General features: G+C 38.9%; 1 protein-coding gene across 1 annotated transcript in view; it reads right to left on the reverse strand.

Moving 5' to 3' along the window:
• The window catches only part of PCGF3 (polycomb group ring finger 3), a 55,226-nt gene extending 31,142 nt beyond the window's left edge, over positions 1-24,084 (reverse strand). Inside the window, exon 1 of the mRNA XM_058823721.1 lies at positions 23,850-24,084. The gene's annotated coding sequence lies outside the window, so the exon portion shown is untranslated. The remainder of the gene's footprint in view (positions 1-23,849) is intronic.
• Positions 24,085-24,512: the final 428 nt, after the last annotated feature.

A 24,512-nucleotide genomic window follows, 5' to 3' on the forward strand; every position in this document is an offset into this window, starting at 1 on the left:
TGTTGGATTTAGCAAAATGGCGTAACAGAAAATATTTTGTATTTTAAAATTAGTTTTAAAATATTGTACGCTCCAATAAAACTCTTATGTTGTGTTTGCAAAGCAATGTTTCATAAAAGATACTACTAGAAACAAACCTTTCTGTTGAGCAGAAAGCAATAGATTAAATATTTTAATTTGCTGTAGCAAGCTTATTTATGAGTACATGTGCAGATTTTTATGACTTAATTCAAGAGAATAATTACATGCTAAGGCAGAAAATGTATCCATGTACTTTTTTTAGTATCATGTCAGCAATTTTTCACATCTCAGCGGAATTCCTCCCAATTGTCATTCCTGGGAATGTCCTAACACCACCAGATGGCACCAGTACCCTGACTTCAATAAAGCAGTAGCTGTACCTTAATAACTGAGCACAGAAAAAAACAGGATTGCTCTGAAACAGAAAAAAATACATTAAAACAACACATTCACCATCATTTTCACGATGGAGACTTCCAGATCCTGCTGTGTCCCTGGAAGCCATCCAGACACACTTGGTCACCCCAACAGTTCCTCCCATCTCCCCCTTAGGAGACACACATGCCTGTCCATGCTGGTAAGCTTGGCTGGTTTGTCAGTAGCACTCACTTGCTTTACTATAATTGCTGGCACTATAAACTACAGATTCAGCCAAGCACATCACTAAACCATGTCCCTTAATGCCACATCTACACATCTTTCAAACACCTTCAGGGTTCCAACACTGCCCTGGACCGCCTGGTTTGATGCCTGACCACTATTTCAGCACAGAAATATTTCTGAATATCCAGTCTAACCCTCACCTGGCATAGTTTGAGGTCACTTCCTCTTCTTATATCACTTGCTTCCTGGGAGAAGAGACTGATCCCTACCTGGGTTCAGCCTCCTCTCAGGTGAAGACTTAGAAGGTGTACCCAAGCCTCCTTTACTCCAGACTAAATAACTTCAACTCTCTCAGTGGCTCTTCACAGGACTTACAATCAGGACCCTTTCACCAGCTCCTTTTCCCTTCTCCGGACTTGCTCCAGCACTTCAATGTCCTTCCTGTCATGAGGGGCCCAGAACTGAACAAGAACTCGAGGTGTGGACTCACCAATGGTGAGTACAGGGGCGACAGTCACTGCCCTGGTCCTACTGACCACACCATTGCTGATACAGGCCAGGATGCCATCGGCCTTCTTAGCCACCTGGACACATTCCTGGCTCATGTTCAGTTGCTGTTGACCAGCATCCCCAGCTCCTTTTCTGCTGGAAAGTTTTTCAACCACTTTGCCCCTAACCTGTAGCACTGCATAGGGTTGTTTTGATCCAAGGGCAGGACATGGCACTGGGCCTTGTTCAGTTTCATATCACTGGCCTCAGCCTACCAATTCATCCTGTCCAGATAACCCTGTAGAGCCTTCCTGCCCTCCAGATCAATACTCCCACCCACTTTGGTGTTATCTGCAGGCTGACTGAAGCAGCACTTAATCCCCTCACACAGGTTGTTGATAAAATCATTAAATAGAACCAGCCCCAGTACTGAGCACTTGGGAACACCACCTGTGACCACTGACCAGACGGATTTAATTCCATTTCCCACCAGTCTCTAGGCCTGGCCATCCAGAGAGCTTTTTTTTTAGTGCACTTGTCCAAGGCCTAAGCAGCCAGTTTCTACAGAATACTGTAGGAAATGAAGCCAAATATAAACAAGATAAGCCCTTCCCTCATTCACTAAGCGGGTCACCTTGTCACTGAAAGAGATCAGGTCAATCAATCAAGATTAAAAACTAGGTCAGTACAAGGCCTATATAAAAGTTATGAGAATGCATTTACCTTTCACGAAGTGATTAGGAAGAAAATCACCACGCCTTCCTACTCCACGCTAACATCCATATCTATTTTGTTTTTACGTATTCCAATACTTCAGAAGGACAAGGTGGATGGGGATGCTGGGACATTTCACTGTTCCTTAATAAAGTAGGAACTTTCTTTAGCAGGGATAACTTCATAAGACGCAGAAAAGTCATTGAATTCTTCCCAGTAACTCGTATTACTGCGTGCTTGTGTCAGAGGTAACTGCTTCCAAGAACAATGCTTACCAAACACATTCACAAACCCTGAGAATACAACTAAGCAAAAGAGAAGGTGATAGAAGAAAAACTGGAGCGGTACTTAAAGCTCTAGAATATCACATTTTTCTCCCTGCAACACTCCCTAAGTCTATTTATTTCAAGTCCAGTTAAGAGGAAATCAAAAAAGGGAAAAAAACCCAGAAAACCAACCAAGGACAAAATCCCCACCTTATTTTGCACACAGCAAGTAAAAACATCCTTGATACAGACATATTAAAATTTCTAATTTATACAAGAGCATTACTATTGCCACAAGAATACTGGAGAACATTTTTTACAAACCAAAGTCTATGATCCTAGTTTTAAAGTGACTGTGTGAGTTGGTAACTGAAAAAGATGTTTAGATTTCGTGGGGTTTTTTTTCATCTCTAGTCTTGCTTTTGGAACTAAACAAATGAGTGAAATGTTTTTTTCTCCCTCCCTGCAACCAGCAGGCAACTCAAATAAACTCTATCTGAACATTTCTCTGGTTAAATTTCCAATACATAGGAAGTATAACTTGATCTTCAATACTGCTACCCAAGAGGCTGATTCATTGATGAACTTTATGCTAGACAGATTTTTACTCTAGAAGTTCTTACTATTCACTAGCCAATTCCCACTTCACACTCATGATCAAAAGACAAAGAGCTGACAAGTCAACCAAATACAAATAATGAGATTTTAGCCAACTTATTTGTAATTAAGTTTGCCATGTTATTTTAGAGAACTTGGATCATGATTAATGACAACATCAGCTACCAGGTAATACAAGAAGTCATCAAAAAAGAAAGAAGTGGTGTAATAACACCACAAAAACAAAGATGTGGCGTGATTACACCACTTTCATGAAAACATCCTTGAAAGTGACCATGTAGTACTTATTTCTTTCACCTATTACACTCAAGAGAACCTGGCTCTTTTTTCGAAAAGACTTGACTAACTGGTTCAAGAGAAACCACTCAAGATATATTCACAATGTTACTAATAGTTGCATTGAGGAGGCTTAAAAAAAGTTCACCCCAAAGCAAAACACACTCACTTTTACACACAGTTCATTAATTTCAATGTAAATTAAAAGACAGTACTGATAATAAATGATATTAAAGGTCTGACACAAATGTTTGAGATAAAGTAGAAGCAACAATCAGGACACAGAAGCATTAAATCTATCCATCTACTCTTTATTCACATCACATATTTTCTTTTATGGTACAATGGGAGGCTGATCTATCTGGTACTTCTCCACCAAACACGTGTCCAGAGAAAACAGGCCCTGCAGTAAATTGTCAAAACAGCAAAGATGTTCAAAATTTCTGTCTTACATATCATTAGTGAAAGGCATAATGAAGAAAAGAAGGATTTTATTTAAGACAGGAGAAATAGCAATGAAGTTGAAGTCTAAGTGACTAAGTGACTCAAAATTTGGTCCCACACCCCTTCACACAAATTTTGGTAACATCTTCTGTCATTTCAATCTGAAGAATGAAATGACGAACATAAAACACCACCCCCTCCCAGCTGTCACAGGAATTAACTTCCTTAGAAAATTTGTAAGACATAAATACTATTAAAATGTTAAACATATTAAAAATAACTTCACACACACAAAGTGATCACCACAAACAACAAGAGCTATTCAATCTCGGTTTGCCAAATATCTTAAAAATCTCATTCACTAGACATGTGTTTAATACCAGGGTTGAATACAATGACATTTTAATATAAGGTTTTATTTCAGTATTTTCTCTTATACATTGCTTAGATTTGGAGTTTTTATTAAAATTAATTTACTGCATTAGAATCCTGAACCGTGAAGGAAAGGAAGGAAGCTGGTAAATTTAGCTAAAAAATGGTTGCAAAACTGATCCATCTTTGCAGCTAAAGAGATAAACAAATACCAAAATCAACAAAGTAAGAGTTGTTTAAAATTTCAACTGACAACAGATGCTCACAAAGCACTAAATTAAGGAAGATACACTGAAAATCAAGTAAGTAACCATTATTCCTGTAATAAAATCAACCAAAGACAACAAATACCTATTTGTCAGAAAAATGGCAAGACTAGAGTATTATTATACATGGTGTTTACTTTAAAAACACATCTACATCTTCACCTACCAATAACATAAGACTCCAAAGAAGAAAGACATAATCCCTGCACTATGATTCATATTTTATTTTCAATAAATATTGAGTTTCATTAGACTCCTTGTAGATTTGAAGTCACAGATGCCAAGACTTAACAGTATAAAAACTGAGCATGGACAGATGGACAGTATCTTCCATCCAAACATGTGAAAGCACAGGCTTCAAACATTGACAATATTTACTGCAGCCATAATCAGATAGAGACTAATCCAGAATGTATCATGAGCCAACTTAAATAGTTACAGTCTGCCTTAAATGCAATGTTGCAAGCCACTAAGTAACGCATCTTTTGAAATAATGTTTCATTCTAGATGAACACATTAAGGAATAATGACATGAAACTGGACCAAGTATCAGAACACTCTGTGAGTAAAAAAATCTCTGTCTTTCCTATATTCACCTATCACATCCTGATCTGAGAGGGCTATGTGACTGTTACTTACAAGGTAAGTAGAAAACTTAAAACAGTTTTTTAAATTAAATATACACTGGAAAGAAACTACATGCGCAAACTAAGAGCTATATTTATGTGGGCTTTAGAAAAATGTTCCCAAATATCTGTAATACTTCTATACTTCAGATAATGTAGAAATGTAATAAGGCACCTTGTTTGTTTACTTAAAGACAGGGGGAGAGTCAAGTTAACTAAATGATCCAGACAAGAGTTTCTGGCTTTATAGTTTCTCTAAGACAGTGCCTTTGATACAGCAAGGTCACAGCAAACACAGGAAAATAACAATAAAAGTGGTTTTTCCTTCTCAGTGTGCCAACTGCAGAAAAACAAATGCAAACGATGTCATACTCTCAACTCTGACTTGCACCACAACCATTATTTAACCCCTCCCATAAAGACCACCTGTAACTTCTCCAAATCTTTATTATAGAAGCCCACTACAGAGTTTTGCTGCAGGACTACACAATGAGGAAATAAAATGAAACTGCATTTAGAATGTACACATGGGAATTCAACAGAGCAGAGAAACAAGCGCCCTGCCTCTCTACAGGAAGCTGGAGACAGATTTTGGCATTAGCTGCCTTCAGCTCTAAAGGCAAAAGCAAACACAGTGCAAAGCAATTAAAGATTAAGGTTTTCCTTGTGTCAAGCAATGATGATTAATAATTGTCTTATATTAACATGCATAAAGCACCAATACTAAATCAGAGCTGGCATTTTGAAAGGTTCTGTTTAGGAAGAAGAGCAGTGAGAGTGAAAAATAAGAGAGAATGGCAGATTTCTGAAGTAAGGAACATGTACATACACACACACTAAATGCAACATCCTGGCCTACTTACTTGATTGCTTCCCACCTACCATCACTACTGTCAGCCCCAGTGCATTACTCCCCATATCCTTCCTCCTCCACTTTTTCCACTGCCTCAACATTTCTTAGAGTCAGACAAGGGAAAAATATGTATTACATCCACCCAAGACACTGGAAGTGCTATTATGGAAGAGATCACATTCCCATAATCCATCAATAGGAAGCTTTTCAAGTGGCAACGGATGGCAGGCATTCTTATCAGAAATAAAACATGATAATGAACATGAAGTAATACATTATAAGAGAATTTTGTATAGGTACTTCCAGTTTTCTTTCAGTATCAGTATTAACTTAAAAAGTTACAGTAAGTGCAGTTGCAGTACTTTTACTTGAGCTTGTAAGTCACAATACAGATTTCACTGTAAAATGATATCTTATCTTAAAATCAATATTCAAAATTTATTGAAACTAATCCAAAGACTGCTGCTGTTACAAAAGAAAAAGGATTAAAAAAAAAAGGGGGGGGGGCTGATTACTGGAGAAAACATTCATCCTAGAGAAGGAAACATTAATTATAAGGACCATGTATTCCTACAGCTAGCCAAAAATGTAAAAAACACAAGATAAATCCAATTCTCAGAGTACTTTCAGATGGGCTAATATTTCTTTCCTATTATTTTACTGAAGTGTATTAGGATACTACGGTTTGGAGTATTGCTTGTTTATATAGTGGTTCACTATTTTGTCTCCAAGAAGTCATCTCAAAAACAGCATGCCACAGTCAGTATTCCTAAATGGTATTGGTCTTATGTATTAATATCATCATAAAGCTAGACTGTAAACCTCAATAAAGGGGATAACAAGGTGATTATATTCTTCAAGGTTTTCTTGAATGACATTTAAAATGGCAGTAAGCATACTACCAGAAAAATACAGGGATATTTATTATTGTGAATTCCTATAATTTAAACATGCTTTTTCCACACCAACATTTCCTTCATCAGGCAGGATGAAGGCAACTGGCTAGCCAGCCAAATTTCAGAAGCAAGATACTGAACTGCATTAGTAAGAGACCCTAATTACTGGGATCAGATTTACAAGCTTTTGACCTAGTACTGAATTTCTGTATTTTGGGAGGAAAAGTGTCTGGGCAGAAGATCTGCAATGAGCAGCAGTGTATCTGGAGACTCAAACTGAGAGCATATGAGGTGGCTCCACTGCATCAGCACAAAAATTTTTAAGTTTTGTTGTACCTGCAGTGCCAGCTGCTAAGGGAAATGTGATTCTTTCATTTTCAGCTCCAGCCTTCTGATTCATTCACTCCTTTTAACCTCTGAGACAAGTAATGCAGTGGGCAGAGCAGGAGTCAGCAGCACAAAACCAGAGAGAAAGAAAGGGCAAGACAAAAAGGTTTTGAAAACAACAAAATACCTTTAAAACTTGGTGTCTTGTACTTGTTTTGGCTGTGCTTGTGCGCAGTATCACAGAAATCAGGGATGCATACTTAACTATAATGTCAGACTATAAAGAGTCATAGGATAAAGAATTATTCTTCACAACTTTTGTACTCATCTGTTAATAGGGAGGGCATGGTTTTTAAAACTCATTTGACTGTCACATGTCAACACTTTGTGTTTCAGCCCAGTCACTACCTTGCCCTCAACAGAAACCATTTTGACAGAGCTGCTTTCACTGACAGCAATTAACGTATCTAAGGCAAGTAATGTATTTATACATCTATATGAAATCATGTTTTGGTAATGTAAGCCATTTCCATTTCATGCTGTTAAGATTTAGGCAGCTGCAACATAAACAGGAAAATGAGGAAACACTGCCTCAAAGCAAATGTTTCATTTGGTAACAGAAAACCTAAGAGAATCTTAAGCATTTGTAATATAATCCAACTAGAAATAGTGATTTAATAGTTTCAAAGTTCTAAAATACCACAGTTATTCTTTGCTTTTATTTTGGTGGATTTTTTAAAAATCAAATGGACTTACTACTGTATTTGTGGTTTATTGTACAATACCTGTATGTACACAAAGTCCTATACAGACTAGTAAGGTATACATTTAAATAAAATTGTGTTGATTAAACCTTTACTTAGAAAAGCTTTTATAAATTACATTGTCCATAAAATTCCTTGCAAGAATTTTGTGGCACTTTACATTAGAAAACATATTTTCTTAACTGACATCTAGCTTGTCTTGACTAGCTGACTTTAGATTTTCACCACTGTACAGTCAAAGCACCTCCTAACAGAGTCACATTAAGACAGTATCTTCCAGACAGGTAGTGCTGTTTCAGAGCTTAGAGATGCTTTGGGAATGACTCAAATCTATGGACAGTCTTCTGAGGACGGCTAAATTCACTCATTAACAGGAAGGTTAATGGAGAACTTGAGAATGCTCAAGCAAAGAGGATACACTGCATGGTGAAAACTGAAATTTTTGGCAGCAAAACACCACTGCCTTGGCTCCTCAGTCTGTGAAACCACTTCCTTCAAAACTCTTAATTTAGGTGCTTTCCAGACCCTTCTTCCAATTAAAACATGCTTAATTGTTTAGACCATGAGATGCTCATGACAAGGTCTTGACACAGTCCTAAGAACCAAGTAACAAATACAAGGACAGAGAAAAATATTTGTGCAACAACAGATAAAATTCTCTGCAAGATAGCTTGAATAAAAACATCTGTCTGGCAAGATTTTATCGAACTAAACATTTTCCAACTTCTGACAAAGAAACACAGATTTAATTACATTCAAATTACTCTTTACATTCTGCTATTTCCTTTTTAGTGCTGAGGTCATTTTCAATCAACATCCATTTACAAGCATGGATAAAACTGGGAAGCAGCAAAGTTCCCAAAGTTTTAAAATATTATAAAAGCAAAGCATTACTGCAGAAGTGGTTTTCTGTAATGAACACCATTATGACCTTCTCTAAATAAAATCTGGCTCGTTATCAGATATCAAAACCATTGCTAAAGGCCTCCTGGCTTTTGAAGAAAAGACTACTCTTGAGTGCTATCCCAGATCAAGTCTTGACAAAATGTTATAGAGACATTTGTCATACACTGGAAGAACATATTCCAGCACATTACATGCTGAGAATTTAGAGATGTAAACTACAAGTCATTAAAAAAGCACTTGGTTTCACACAGACCAAGAGATCCTTGACTTCCAGTAATTAAAATTGAGATCAAAACCAGTCCTGAATATCATGAAGAAAAAAATCTTCAGAGAGATTTTACTACCTGATTTCACATCACTTTTTGAATGTTTAATATCCATGCACTTCAGAGAAGTAATTTAAGGTCTTAACCACAGCTGAAACAGACTGTTACATTCATTATGAAGACCTCTGCAGAACAGATGGACAACTCAAAATAACAAATTACTTTCAGCTGTCATTTGAATCTGATGGTGTACATTTGAACTGATTGCTCTGACTCCATCCAGACAAGAAAACCAGGGCTTGAAAGGTTTACCCCTTAGAAACAAGAAGCCTCATGGATCTGTGCCATCAGCTCCTCAAAATCTTTAAGGTTTGGCGATCTTTGCCTTCCTCTACTTACACATGTATGTTTTAACTTCCACTTTTGAAAAATCCTAATTATACAATAAAAATGTCTAGTTATATAAGAAATTAAATGTATAACCCTAGAAATCAACCACTTATTAACAAAGACAAGAAAAACGTGTATCCCTAGTAAGTAACTGTATGATAAAGTGAGCACTAGGATTTTTTTATCTTTCATCACAGATCTCTATCAGAAACAACAATTTTCTCTACCAATTATTTCTGAAATAGAGAGGAAGAATCTTCATGTACTTGTCCTAAGACAACTCCTCTTGCTATCTATTAAAAGGTCCTTAAAAATTCTGGTTTTCAGTCACCTGACTCCACTTATTGGTCCAGGTACACTGGCAGACCAATAAGAGATGTTAAAACAGAAATACGTAGTGACAGGCCAGAAGCTACCAGCTGGTAAGAAGCAGGAGGGTACTACAATTCAACTGAAGACACATTTTACCAACAAACACTTTTTCACATTCACATGTAGATTAAGCCCAGATAGTAGCACTTGATGGTTAAATAATCCAAAGATTTGAAAGGCCCTGAGAAACTACATATCCTTTGGTTTAAAAAATTAAGTGACTAAGGCTTTCAACCTCATTGGTCTGCCGAATAATTGCATCTGTGCTGCTACAACAGATAACAAAAAAACATTGCTAGAATTGCTCCATAACCTGCAAGTGGTTAGCAGGTATTCTGGAGTCTTTGTGGATTCAAATGTACAGACAGTAAATTACATAAAATTAGCTATCCATCTACCATATAATTCAAATAATAAAGAAGCCTTGCAAAATTGTTCTTTTGTTCCTGAAAGCCTGGGAGGACTCTAAGATGCACTCCGTTCATATGCTTCTCCCATTATTCTGACATTCTGCTCTTTCTGATATAAACTGCAGCAATGATACAACAAACTTAAAGTCTCCTTTGAACTCTTGCTGCAGCAGCTTTCTTACCCCAGACACAATCCTCGTATCTGGCAATGAGAAACAAGCAAATTGTTTACATTATTTACTTTATATTAAATACTACAACAGGAGTTTAACCAATACAGCACAAAAGCTATTTTTCTTTCCATCCACAGCTGTTCAGTCCTCCATTTTTTTTAGCATTTAATTCCCTCAATTCTTCACTAGAAGTCTTAAAACTCTGGTTTTTGAAAACATTTTCCATCTTTTTTCCTCTCTCAAATGTAATTGTTAAAATGCTTAGTGTATTAAGTGGGGGAAGAAAGAGGAACAAGGAAAACATTGGCATGATGGTATTTGTCTTCTCAAGAGACAGTTAAAAGTGATGGGGCCCTGTTCCTGGAGATGGCTGAACACTGCCCATGGGTAGTAGTGAATTTGTTTTCTTGTTTCTTCTGCTTCTGCATACAGCTTTTGCTTTCCCTGTTAAACTGTCATTACCTAAATCCATGAGTTTTTTTAGAGTACACCCTTAAACCATCACAAAGGCTGCAAGATAACGACAGATTCTATTGGGATGTATCAGACTGAATAGCTGTTAGTACTGTTCAGCTGATAAACAGCAGCCTCCCGTGCTTGCCTGGAGGCTTGCTTTCCTGACATGTATTAAGAGCCTAGTGCTTGCTAGTGCTTGCTTTTTGCTTTCACTGCTTTCTGTACTGCTGCACTGCTTCTCACCTTCCTGAGTTATGCCTTGGAACACTTTGGTAACACCACATTGATGTACCTGGACTGGCAGATGGCCAGCATAGTGCCACTGTGCTGACAGGTTCAACTTTGGTCTGAAGACGAGCTGAAGAGACTGGGATGTGTTCTCAATGGTGGAGGAGTGATCCATGCAGCCCACATAGAATCCCCTGCTAGAGCAGGCAGATGACTTAACAAGAAAGAAACCCATGCTGAAGCAGGTTTGTTGGCAGGACCTGTGTCTCCACAGGGGGCCCCCACTGGATCAGTTTATGGACAACTGCAACCCATGGCAAGGACACACGCTGGACAATGTTACCCATTAGTGGGGCCACACACTGGAGTAGGGGAAGCAGAGAGTCCCTTGCCGCCTGTGCTGAAGACCATGGTAAGGCAGGCTGTGTCCCTGCTGCCCCAGGAAGGCCTACGATATGGACTCTGCTAACAGTGGATCCTTAACAGGAAACCCCTTGCAGCAGGGCTGGGGACAAGAAGAGGATTTCACTGCAATATTACACCTATAAACCCAAAAGGATCAGGTGTGAAGATTATAATGGATGTATCATTAGATTGTTACAATCCATTATCTGAATTGCATGCGGCAGAAGTAAATATAACAAGAACTATTCAAACCAATGGAGGAGAAGCCTTCCAGAAGTCCAAGCACAGCAGGGACACAATCTGAGTTGGCTTTGGTCCCCAGTAATTGACTAAATTAATTGCATGCAACACACCTCTTCTCCTGTCCTCAGTGACTACCACAACAGATGGAGCCCAAAGTCATGGACTACACAAAATCAAAGGATATCTTATGGACATTTTGCAGGGGTGGTCCACAGACTATGGGAATGACATCTGGGTGTTTTATCAAAGAGAGGGAAGGAGAATGGTGGTTAATGAGCTTGTACGGAATAGTGTGGGACCTGAGCATGATGTAAACAACATGGAATAAGGGGTGGAATCTGCTGGTTTTGAATAGGGCAGAGCTAATTCTCTTTAGAGTGGCTAGTATGGGGCCATGTCTTGGATATGTGCTGAACAGTGCTGATAATACAGGCATCTACTTGGCTGCTGGCTGGAGTTAAACCACAAGAGGTTGTTTTGAGTTATTTACAAAGACTGGAAGATTTCTCCTTTTTAAATATATGCTAGAATACACTATTAAAAGCTTCCCATTTTTAACAAGAAGACCTACAAATAATTTCAATGATACATTAATCCATCAACAGTTGGGATAAAGCCACACTTGTCAGTCACTGCAAGCAAAATAATACACCAGGAAAAAATCATCACTTATTATTGAGATTGCATGTGTCATGAAGAAGCATCCACTCCTCCTATTCTAGCAGACCCCTCTTCAGTGTCAACCCCACAGGCCTCGTACTGCACATATGTTTTTCATGGTTAAGTCTTTTTCAGGTACCACTCATGGCATGTGATGAACTTCCCTTGAAAGAGCAGATAGCCAGCAGTGAAGGTCCAAAGCCATTTCCATCAGCCTGAAACTGAGCAGCAGAACTGTCCAAAAAATGTTAGACACTATTCCTCAGCTGCACAAAAACCCCTTAGGCCCATCTGTCCTCCACAGAATCAAGGGCAATGAATAAGCACTTGTCACCCCTACAAAGGCAGGGAGAAAACAGTAACCTGGGCAAATCAAACTTAGCAGAACTCTCCTTTTCTCCCTTTGTACCAATGCAAACTGAACTCAAGTAACAGCCCTCAATATAAACAGACTAAAAGGAAGGCTGCCAAAACAGAGTGACAAAAACATGTAGGCTTATAGCAGAAGGAGTATCTAAGAGGAATTAGGAAAGAAATGGGCACATTGACAGGTAATAAAAAGGAAAGTGAAAAACAACAGTTTCAACAAGGAGGACTAAGACAGGGCATAAAAACCTCTGGACTCATCCAATAAGCACGAAACCATCCTTCCAATACAGTAAAACTCAAGCTTTTAAGATTTGAGCTTATTTTGAACATATCACTTTTACCATATTAAATCAAAATAGGAACATAAAGAGCAGCTGTAAACTACTAACCCAGCTGTCCTAAGAGCATTTTTTTAACCTTTATTTACAAATTTTCAGCAATTAGGTGCTGTATCCATTCAGACAGCACATAGTATCTTCTACCGAAACACAAAAGACATTCATAACTAGATTTCATCAGCCATGTCTCTCACATTTCAGGTATTCTGAATTTTTCTTACTATGTTTGTACTCAGGATTGGTCCCATTATGTGAAGGAAAGATTCCGCTCATGCTTGTGGCAGGTTTAATGAAATAATTACAGAGACATGAGCCAGGCATCTCTGAAATTTCTTTACATTGCTATGTGTGCTCATGTAAAACAACTACTACACTTCCAAGTCAGAATGATTTCAGCAATAAGAATTACTCCACTTCCCATTTCAAAATATTCTCAGCAGGACAACAACATTTGAAAACTTACACTTGTAGAAAGAATGATACCTTTAAAGCACTCACATTCTATTTTCATTTCTTCTTTCATTTCAGCATTAGATCTGGTGTTTTGCATGCATGTAGGAACAAAGGGAAGAAGTAAAATGTCTAGCATTATGAAAACATGCATTATCTTCCACAATGAAATGATACTTCACAAAAAAAAATATCTACAGTTATCAAAACTTTTTCTGTTTTGCTGGGTATTGGTTTGAGGTTTTTTTGATGGCTTTGTTTCAGTTTGTTGAGTGGTTTGTGGATTTTGGGTTTGTTTTTATATTTCACTGTAGACACTGCAGAAAGAAAATACTTCCAAAGTTTTACTGTAACAATTTTTTTTTCATTGCATAACCGAATAATGTGTCACAGTTCAAGAAAACCTGATAGTATATATAGAATATCAATCATTCCAAACATTGCATCAAGTCATTAACAGATACTTCCTCAAACTCTGACCAAAAAGCAGAGTGACACCATTACACCATCACTATTTTGTCCGTCAGTGTCAATGAAGAACATTGCCCACAGTGAACCATAACACCATTAGAGACTTCAGCGCTTACATCTGAATTATTTGCAGTGACCTAATCACTGCCATGATGTGACATTTGCTGGTTTATTTAAAATTGAGAAAATTTGCTTGGCAGTATGTAGGAGCTGAAAGGTCTAAATTACTAAGGCAATGAAATCTCACCCAAGGCTTGTTTCACTTGTGCAAGAGCCTAGACACATTCACTTCTGCAGTTTTAGAAACTGCTGATTGGAACTGCCCACTCCCCTTGCTGGAGATGACCACCTGAAAGCAGAACCTTCTTATTGATCAGGTGCTTATTTTAAACAGATACTACCACAAATTAATGATGAAGGCAACTTTACAGCAATACAGGCTTCATATAGCAAAAGAGCAAGGAGAAACTTCAGGGAAAAAGGCAGGTGTAAGAAGAGGTACATCCACCAACCTGCCTGACATGAACTCTCAAGTGCTGTTTTAACAGCATACATTATTAAGATCTGCCAAAATGATAGTCTGTACTTCCTTCCCCTAGTTCATTAAGAGTTGTAGTTTAATCAGGAAAGAGTAGCCAAGGAAACACTTGCTAAACTGCCAAATACCAGCTGGTTAACTGAATCCCAGAGAAGGTAAGCAGTTAGTTACCAGTTTCTCTTAAAAGCACCTCAGCACCTGCTGCAACATTAACAAAAGATCCACATAATCCAGGTAGTACAAGTTTCCCTTTCCAGTCTTGTCTTTTGTCATTTAGCCAGACAGAAGGCTGTCTCTCTGGAGTCAGAAATATAAAAAACAATACTTGAGCAGTGCAAAAGTTAGGTTGTTCTTCCTTATCCAGTCCTGGTAATGGTACTCTACGGTTTCTGGAATAGTTTAGTTTTAATCCAAAAAAGAGTTGAAGACATGTTCTGCATTTAGATCTTTGCACAAAACTCTCAGAATCCCTTATAACAAGACATTGATGTCAACTTTTATAGGTAATGGGAAATTGTTAGTGAAAATAAAGATGTCCAAAAAGAAACCGAATAACCAGTTACCTCTTGCCAATTTCAAGTAAAAAAGACAGCACTAACAGACATGTGAAATGAAGTAAAAACACCTATGTGGAAAACTAGTATGAAAGCAGACAAATAATGACTAAAATAATTACTAAAATGGAAATGGTTTTTTTGCTGTGAAGAGTCATGACAGCATTTCAGATGGTCATAATGATTTTCTGATATATGAAAACTTTTATAATCCACAGTTTAATATCAGAAAGCAGCAAAATACAAAGAAAGCACTGGCAAGTCATTGATGAGCTACAGCTTTTTATAATTATCTTTTGCTTAGTCTGTATAAAAAAGGTATCCATTATTAGAAACATCACTGAACTTACAGAATTGACAATTACCATCCAAACAGACAGTCATTACCACCCAAAACTTTTCAGCTGCCCATTGATACAAACTGTTGAAAAACTATAGAAATAAACTATTCTCTGAAAAGGCTCAGCGTAAACAGACCCTGACAGTCCATGCAAGGAATAAGTAAATAAATAAACATCATCTCTGCTACTTATCTTAATAATTGCATTCTAGATATACTTTTGAACTACCCTCAGGAATTTCTTAAAGCCAAATCTCTTTCATACACCCCTAAATTTCAAATACTAGATGGATGTATGACATGCAGTAAAAAGAAAATAAGATCTTCCACTGCAAGTTATTAACTACTGCAGCCCACTAGTAGTATCTGTAGGCTTGAATTTAGTCCTCTGCAATTCACGAAGACCTGCTTTTGGTGACTGAACTATGCCATAAGAGACAACCAAAATAACTTACTAATTTTATTAAAAATGTAATAGTTTTTTATCAGATGACACCCACACTGACACTTGTCTCCCTCCATTCTTCAGAACACAACATTCATCACAACAAGCATGCACCAGTAAAAGTTTGGCTGACAGGCTCAGAAAGGACCGTGTCTCCAGCGATCTTCACAAAGCAAATGCTGGGCATCTCAAAGACTTTCTTTTCTCAGGATTTACCATGTATAGGTCTCTTCATACTAGAAATATGTAATTTCAGAGGAAAAATTTTTAAAAATCATTCCTTTGGTTTTGGATTAAAGTCGGGAGAAGAGAGCTGAATTTGGAGGTTTTCTCCATTTGAATGCTAAAATTGTCAAACTCTGCAGATGGCGATAATGGATGAGTAAGTCGAAAAAAAGGTTACTTATGGGAAACCATAAATGGCTAAGGAATCTGGGGGAGAAGCAAAAGCAGCTCATTTTTCCCTTCACTCTTACAGTGAATATATCTATGGTATCATCAGGCCTATATAACAGAAGAGGACTCGAGAAACTTTTTGCATTTACTTATACCCTGGATTTCCCATACTAAAGATTAAGGGGAAAAAAAAAAACAAAAAACCCTTAAGACACTTTCCAAACATCTCCAGAAATTCAATTCATTGGCAACTGATGCTTGTGACTCGAGAACAAATTCTCTGACAGAGCACTGGCTGTGGAAATGTACATCAAGTTCCACTATGAAAGTAATTTGACCCACTTGGTGGAGTGATGGAGAATGCAACTGAAGAATGGGGACAGGATGTACTTTCTCTTCCCTAAGGGAAGCAGCAAAAGAAGACCATAATCGATTTATATATTTGATCACAGAATAGCTTATATAAATAATTACTCCTACAATTATTTTCAACCCATAGCATTGATAAATTCAGCAAATTAGAAAAAAGGCCAGGGTAAAATACATCTTTGTCAAAAAAAAAAAAAAGAAAAAACCAAAATCAATGGGAAACAAAACAAAATATTATCCTCCCTGTATCTGCAAAACTTTGTCCAAATTCAAGCCATTTTTAGCAATAAAATCTTAACCACACAACTCAAGAGCTATTGTTGTCTGGATAAAATAACTTTACATAATTTGAATAACTGCTACAGATTAGAGAAAACATATTTAGATAAACAATTTCCAGTGGCACTATCTATGGTTATCCCTAAAATGTTACATTAAAAGTTACTGCAACTGAAACAGTACTTTTCACACCTATATATTTCTAAGACAGTAAAATGAAACCTTGAAGTGCCAAGATTCACTTAATACCACACAGAGCAGTTCTGGTGACTTTTTAAAAAACTTGAAAGAATCTCACAAGCAAGAAAGTGAAGAGAAGAAAACTGCTCCACCTGGAGTGGTGTGGTGCCATTTACAATACTAGGCTACTTTTCCTATGGCCAATGGTCAAAAAATGACAAATGAAGTATTTTACCAATATAAATACAAGTCTTCTGAAATTGTTGCAGAATAGCTTGATCTTGGGAGGGATTTCTACTTCATTCTAGCCAATCTAGACAGAGAAGTACAAGACTAGAAACAGAAAATTAATAACTGATATGAAAATAAATTACTTACTCTGGTACTACCAAGTCTAACACTACTATTAACAAGAATACATGATATGAAAAAGCAGTAATTTCAGTCACAGAAAAGGCCTATGTGGATTTTTCAAAGGAAAATAGAAAAATAGTGTCCATCTGAAATTTATCTGAGAACAAGCATAAATCAGAGAACTTTATTTTACCAATATTCAAACTAAATATCTGTGAAGTAATCATCATCTTATGGCACCTCAAGAAAAAAAGCATGATCTTAAAGCATAAATTGATTTAAGATGGAAATCTACTTTGCAATTAGTTTAAGGCAAGTGCTACAGGAAAACATAGTTTAATTACTTACTTCATTCAACAAATTAAATAAATCCATGCAAATGTTACTAAAAAAGGTAAACATTTTTCTCTAAGGCCACGGATTTCACACAAGAGTGTAATTTTTACTACACTTTCCGCACCATGGAACTTTTCCACAAGTGTAGTCTTTTGCACGTGGTAAGAACAATTTGCACATAGGGGTAAGACATTTTAAGTGAGCATTTAACAAGTTATGCTTGCTTTTTCCTAAAAAAGGTTTGGTAAAGCTTCAAAAACAGACAGTAAACAGCCCCTGTACTTAGGGGCTCCCCTGAGTACAGACAGAAACAATCAGGCAAACACTGTACACTGGTGTGAGGTTCAGACCTCAGAGGAAAGGACTAACTCCAAGATGGAAAGAAAATCTTTCCAAGCATTAGGAAGATGGGTTTGAATACAATGTCTTAGCACTTTCTTAAAGTGATGAAATACCATTAGAAGTATCTTTAATAGATATAGATTTAACAGAAGTTACATTCTAAAATGTAAATACTTGGATGTAGGAACAGGGGCGTATATACACTTTTAGCAGCACGCATGATTAGGTACTTACAAAGCACATAAAAAATTTCCTTACCTCTTCCTATTTTGAATCCTGATATCAATATCTGAGTCCTTGTGTCCAGAAATTAATTTATATATTAGGGGGAAAAAAGTAAATAAAAGAAAATCCAGTTATTATCACAACAAAAAGGTAGGAAATACAATAATTTGAAATGCAGGAGTTAGGATCCCAGACCACCTTGATGTTAGTGCCAAGACAAAGCTTAAGCTTCTAAATGTCTCCATGTTCCAACAAATTCTGGGAAAAGTCACTCTGAAGGAACAAAAGATGGTACTTTGTATGGATAAGATGTTGAAAAAAAAAAAAACAAAACAAAACAAACAAACAAAAAAATCCTGTTCCTCAGATCTCTTCTACTGATTGCCATTGCACAGCAAAACAAATATTTTTTTATTGTAAAAACATTTGTCTAGGCAGTTAAAATAAATTTGGCAATGTCCTTTAATTAAGTAATCAACTGATCCATGGCCTTTATTATGCCAGTCTCTATACTCAATAGTCCAAATACAACAGTAAGTGTCACATACAATTATTCATAAATAAAAAATTTCTAACTTAGCCAGCTATACTGTATCTTTCAGCTTCTTCTTTCAAGTGACAAACCAGAAAAAATTATACAGCATAACACATTCCCTGAAAATTCATCAAACACTGCACTGACACATTTGCATGAAAAAATGACATTCATGATTACAAAAACTGTAATGTTTACATGCATATTGTAAAAGAATAACAAAGATTACCTGTACTGGTATAATATAATCATAATTCAAACAAAAATTGCATTATATATAATAATTGTGATGTTACTGGATAATAATCAGCTAGAGAAGGCATTGTATGCTGTCTCATTATGCAGAGAGAAAAAAAAGTTCTTAAGGGAAAATCTTGACAAAACAGTGATTTGCAAGTTGGCAAATAACAAACTCATTCCATGAACCTAAAAAATTAACTTTTCCTCTCCTAATTACTGCACAGCATTTTCTCATTGACACCAAACATACACAGAATGCTTTCTGTCTTAAATCAAAATTAACTTAATGCTATTCATAAATCAACAGTTTCCAGCAATAAGGACAGTCTCAGTATCAAACAAGGAGGATCCTTACTGCTGCCCGAACACAAACCTTTTTAATGTAGACCAAGTTCTAAGTTACTGTCAGTTAAAAATTCAGAATACAAAATAGTTATCTCTTAAGATTCTCCGATATAGACATCTGCAGGGAGAGTAAGTCTTCTCCATACCACTTTGCAAAGATGAAAAATAGTGTCAGAGCTAGTTTAAGTTCTTCTATTGGCAACAAAACTACAAAAAAACCTGATTATCACTCTTGCATATTTTTCCTTACAATCCCTGCACTATCATAATGCTACCATACATAACTTGATTTACTCCAGTTCTCACCCCCACCTCCTCAACAATTTCCCCACTGGCTCCATCAACTTAAAATTGTGATTTGAAAGAGGCAGTCATAACTGTGAGAACACTCATTTTCTGGCACAAAGAACAAGTAACTTGAGCCCACCAGAGTTTGTCATTCCCCCTACTTTTAATGATCTGTACCATCCCCTATTTTTGGAAAGTACATGTTGTGTTTGTCAAAGGAATAAAGAGACCCTTAAGTTCCTACACATAGTGTGAAGTTCCAAGTCTAAAGTATTGTTTCTGATTAAAGAGATAAAAGGCAGACGTGGAAAGAAAATAATGTCATTGAAGAACTCACTGCGGGTTTATTTGTTCCTACAATGCTGGCTCTTCGGTATGATTGCAAAACTTCAGGTCTCTACAAACTTCAGTCAAACTACCAGTAGCACATAAGGTTTTCAGTCCAATTAGTTCTCACCACGCTGAGCATTTCAATTTAATATTCTGTTGATTTAAGTACAGATGCACTTCTTCAGTAAAATTGACTTGAGAAAAGCTAATTTTCAGTCAGACAATGAGGCAGCATCACCAGCAGTGACTGAGGTAAGTGCGAGGGTGAGCACTAGATCAAGATGTACAGGGGGGTTCCCAAGGTCAGGGACTCCTGAGCAAGAGCTCAGAGCTGCATCCAGACCTGGAAGCCTTGGTGAGGCAATCAAGCTGGCAGATAAATAGAGCCACCCTGGGGAGAAGGACTTGGGCTTCTGGTGGTGGCCAGCAGGGCCAGGGAGCGGATTCTGCTGCTCTGCTCTGGTGAGACCGCACATGGGTCTACCCTAACCCTGCATCCAGCTCTGGGCTCGCAGCACAGGAAGGACATGGACCTGCTGCAGCGAGTCCAGAGAAGGTCATCGAGGCGACCAGAGGGTTAGAGCAGCTCCTACAAGGAAAGGCTGAGCAAACTGGGGTTTCTCAGCCTGGAAAAGAGAAAGCTTTAGGGTGACCTAACAGCAGCCTTCCTGTACTTGAAGGGAGACTACAAGAAAAGACAAGGACTTTTTACAAGAGCATTTACTGACAGGACAAGGTGGAATGGCTTCAAAGTGAAAGACAGGAGGTTTAGACTGCGAGGAAACTCTTTGCTGTAAGGGTGGTGAGGCACTGAAAGAGGTTGCCCAGAGAAGCTGTGGATGCTCCATCCCTAGAGGTCTTCAAGGCAAATTTGGAAGCTGCCCGGAGAACTGGGTCTAGTGGGAGGTGTTCCTGTCCACAGTAGAGAAGTTGGAACAAATTTACGTTTAAGGTCCCTTCCAACCCAAACAGGCTATGACTGTATGAATTTCAATAAAAGCAGCAAGTTTTCTCTAGGCTCCTCAGAGCAATTATAGAACAAACCACTATTTATAGTGTTTCTTCAGTTAGCAATGTAAATGTGTTACATATCACAATAGGTAAGATTGCTTTTAACACAGAATAACCTGATTCTTTTTTCTCTTATACTGCTTGCAAGACTTTCACATACCACCTAAACTTGCAGTCTAATACAGCAAGCTTGTATTTTAAGAAGGATGGTGTAAGTAATGCAAAACTACTTCAAGACAGAGCTTCCAAGTAAGTCTTGTGTAAGCTAGAAGACATGGGCACCTTCTGCCTGGCTTCTAACCTACTGCAGTCAGATTGCCCTGAGAAGGTTTTCCTCCCCATTTCCTTTAAATATAACAGCAAACCTAACCCAGCAAATCAGAGTTTAAAAATCACTGAACATCTTTAGCAGCACTGACAAAAAGAGACCGAGGTTCAGATAAATAGCCTCTCAGGAATGCTGACAGTCTTAAATCAACTGCATCTCTAAATGCTACTATCAAAACAAATTCCCACTTAGTAACTACTGACTTACTACATATATGTACCGCACAACAACAGTTCCAAAGCAAGAAGTAGAGAAAATATTTATTGTATAAAATACAAGATGTCCTTATACTTTCTTGTAAGCCAGCATTGTAATTTAGAACAGTAGTTGTAGAGTGAAAGGCTATCAACATGCATGCTTTTCAAAACATCATGTCCACAGCCACTTTGCAGCTCAGAGCTTAGTAGCTCCACTTAAGAGTTTCAATGGAAACGCTTCAACTTCTTCTCACGGTGTCACCCAAAGAGCTCAGGAATTTTATCCAGAATTATTTCAGTCTTGGGAGTTCATTACATGATAAAAGCTAAAAAGGCCACACTACCTATATTGAATGGCCATATGGGAAAAAAGAAATGAAAGCTATTAAAGTAAGCGTAGAATGGCTCTCGACAAGAAAACTTACCTGTATCTCAAATATAAAGCTTTGAGATGACCTCCTCTAAATCATGTAAGTGAACAGGAGATGTAAGACCAGGACAGCTGCAGCGACTAAAAGCTGTACTTTACAGCCTCTTAGTAGCAGAAATCTTTCATACCATGGCAATTAATTTCTGCCATTCTTGGCATTACTATTAGGCTAGGATAATTACAAACTCTAAGTCTATTTTATTGTAACATTTACAAGTGTTCAGTCTTGATTTCCAACAGTGACAGCAGAGTAACAAGATCAAATCAGCCACATCAGCCCACAGAGAGAAATCTAATAAATTTTCCTCCAGAACTGGCTTATGAAATGTTATATTTCCAAGCGTTCTGTAGAAAGTCGCATGACCCTCTTCTAATGCATCCTATGTGCTTCCACCACATATCTTGGGTTCTGCACAGCTTCTGTATTCCCTTAAACATATTATAAGCTGTCTACAAGTACAGCCTCAAAAGAAATAGTAATGCTACTGAAAGTGTACAAAGTTTCTGTTTCTATTCCCCTTGTCACAAAATAATTTAATGAATTTCAGAGCGCCTTTATGAGACACATGATGAGTACCACAGTTGAGATTCTAAACTGATCTGCCACTAGAAGAATGAATAGAAAACTTCACAAGTATCCTACCCCAAAATAACTAATAATAATCTTTTAACAGCACAGTAGCTAGAACTAAAATGACTCCTAACAACACAGCTACCACATGCTTAATTGTTCATTCTGTATAAACAAAAACAATCTATAATGGAGGACAAATACATGGGATGCTCCTTAAACATAAAGGCTCATCTCAATTTTTTTTTTTTTAATTCAAAACTTGTCATCCATGGACTTAATTCTTCTGTGATACTCTGGAAGAAAATACACAGTATTATTTTGAAAAACACCAAAGAAAATATTTTCAGAACATTCCAGAGGATGTAGGGGTAATAAACCAGAATTTCTTGAACTGGTTTCTCAGAGGCGTGCATTTCATACAGAAAGCAGGAAGAGCCTAAACTGATCTGACAGAAAGCCTGCACAGTTTTGTAAGCAAAAAAAAAAAAAAAAAAGAAAGAAAAAAAGGAGAAATTGCAAATATGTGAAGCAGCAAAAGAACATCCAAGCGCTTGCGCTTGGTAACCCTCAATAATCAAACCTCTTCGAACCTTATAAACTTTGGGACATGCAAAACTTTCCACACAGGACATTGAAGTAACACCCAACACTCTGAGGATAGAAGTGACCAACTTAAAAGGCCAAATGTGACACCACAAGTTACTAGAACTCAGTGGTTTAGAAAACGTTCCAAATTTCTTAATACTGAACACATACACATCTATATACGCGTGCGTGTGCTCATACATGTGTATTTGTTTCTAGACTGTAAAAGAGACTACAGACTATAGACTGCAAAACAGACTACAGACTATAGACTGCAAAACAAGCCCCTGTACTTTACCTACGAGTACCAATTCATTTCCTATTTCTCACAACTTCATATCATAGATACACAGCACTGGAGCCACATACCTGGACGGCTGAAGTCGCACACCCAAGGGACGTGTCCCCTCTATCTCCACCTTACTGGAAACGCCATCTTCACCCCTCCACTCAAAGAGACCCCTTCTCCCCAAGCCGTGGGATTCTGTTCCCTGCCCAGGCCCCTCCACACAACCGCAACTCCTCCCGCGGGCAGGAACGGGTGGGGCGGGGGGTGTGCGGGTTGCCTTTCCCCCAGCACCGAGAGCCTCCTTCCCCCGCGGTGGGCACACGCGGCAGGACAGGGACAGTCGCTCCCCTGGCCCACGGAGACTCCCTGACAGTTTCGGGAGAGGAACCCCACAAAACCCCCCACCCCGCCTGCGACCACCCCACGCCCGCCCCGAAAGTTCCAGCGCGGCCCCCCCAGCCCCAGCCCGCTCCTCCGCAGCCCCCTAAGCCGTCGGGGCGGAGAAGACGCTCGGCCCGCACCCCCTCCTCACCCCGCAGCCCACACCGCAAATACCCCGCAGGCGGGCGGGGGGGCGCCGGGCCCGCCCCCGAGCCCCTCGGCTGCCCCTCAGCCCCTCGGCGGGGCAAGGCCGGAACCCCCACGCCCGCCCCGGCCCCGCACTGACCTGACGGGGGGCGCGGCCGCCGCTCGGGGCTACAGCGGGAGCTCCCCCCGCCGCCGCCGACCCTCCGCTCGCCGGCCCGTCCTTCTCCGAGAGCCACCGCAGGGCAGAGAGCACAGGAGTCGGAAACGCGAGGCGGAGGGAACCACCGGCCCCTCTTCCCTTTCCCAAGAAAATTTTAAAAAGAAAAACGGGGGATTTAAAGGGCTCGGCCCGGAGTTTAAAACAAAGAGGCGGAAATAGCCGAGTGCGGCCCGAGCAGAGCCGAGCGGGGGCGCCGCGCTCGCGGCGCATGCGCGCGGGGCGCTCACCCGGGCACGGCGCCGGCCGCCCCCTCCTTCCCTCCCCCGGGCAGCGGGGCCGGCGAAAGGGGGTCCGGAGCCCCCGACAGGGCTGGGCCCGAGCCATGTCCCGGTCACAGAACCGCACAGTACGCTGGGTTGGAAAGGTGCCATCAGGATCATCGAGTCCAACTCTCTCATCCTTGCACAGGACACCTCTGAGAATCACAGAATCACAACCATGTGCCTGAGAGCATTGTCCAAAGGCTTCTTGAGCTCTGTCAGGGTTGGTGGTGTGACCACTTCCCTGGGGGACCTGTTCCAGTGCCCAACCACCCTCTGGGGGAAGAACCTTTTCCTGATACTTAGCCTAAAGCACTGCTGA

This window comes from Ammospiza caudacuta, chromosome Z (genome assembly GCF_027887145.1).
Source record: "Ammospiza caudacuta isolate bAmmCau1 chromosome Z, bAmmCau1.pri, whole genome shotgun sequence".
NCBI lineage: Eukaryota > Metazoa > Chordata > Aves > Passeriformes > Passerellidae > Ammospiza > Ammospiza caudacuta.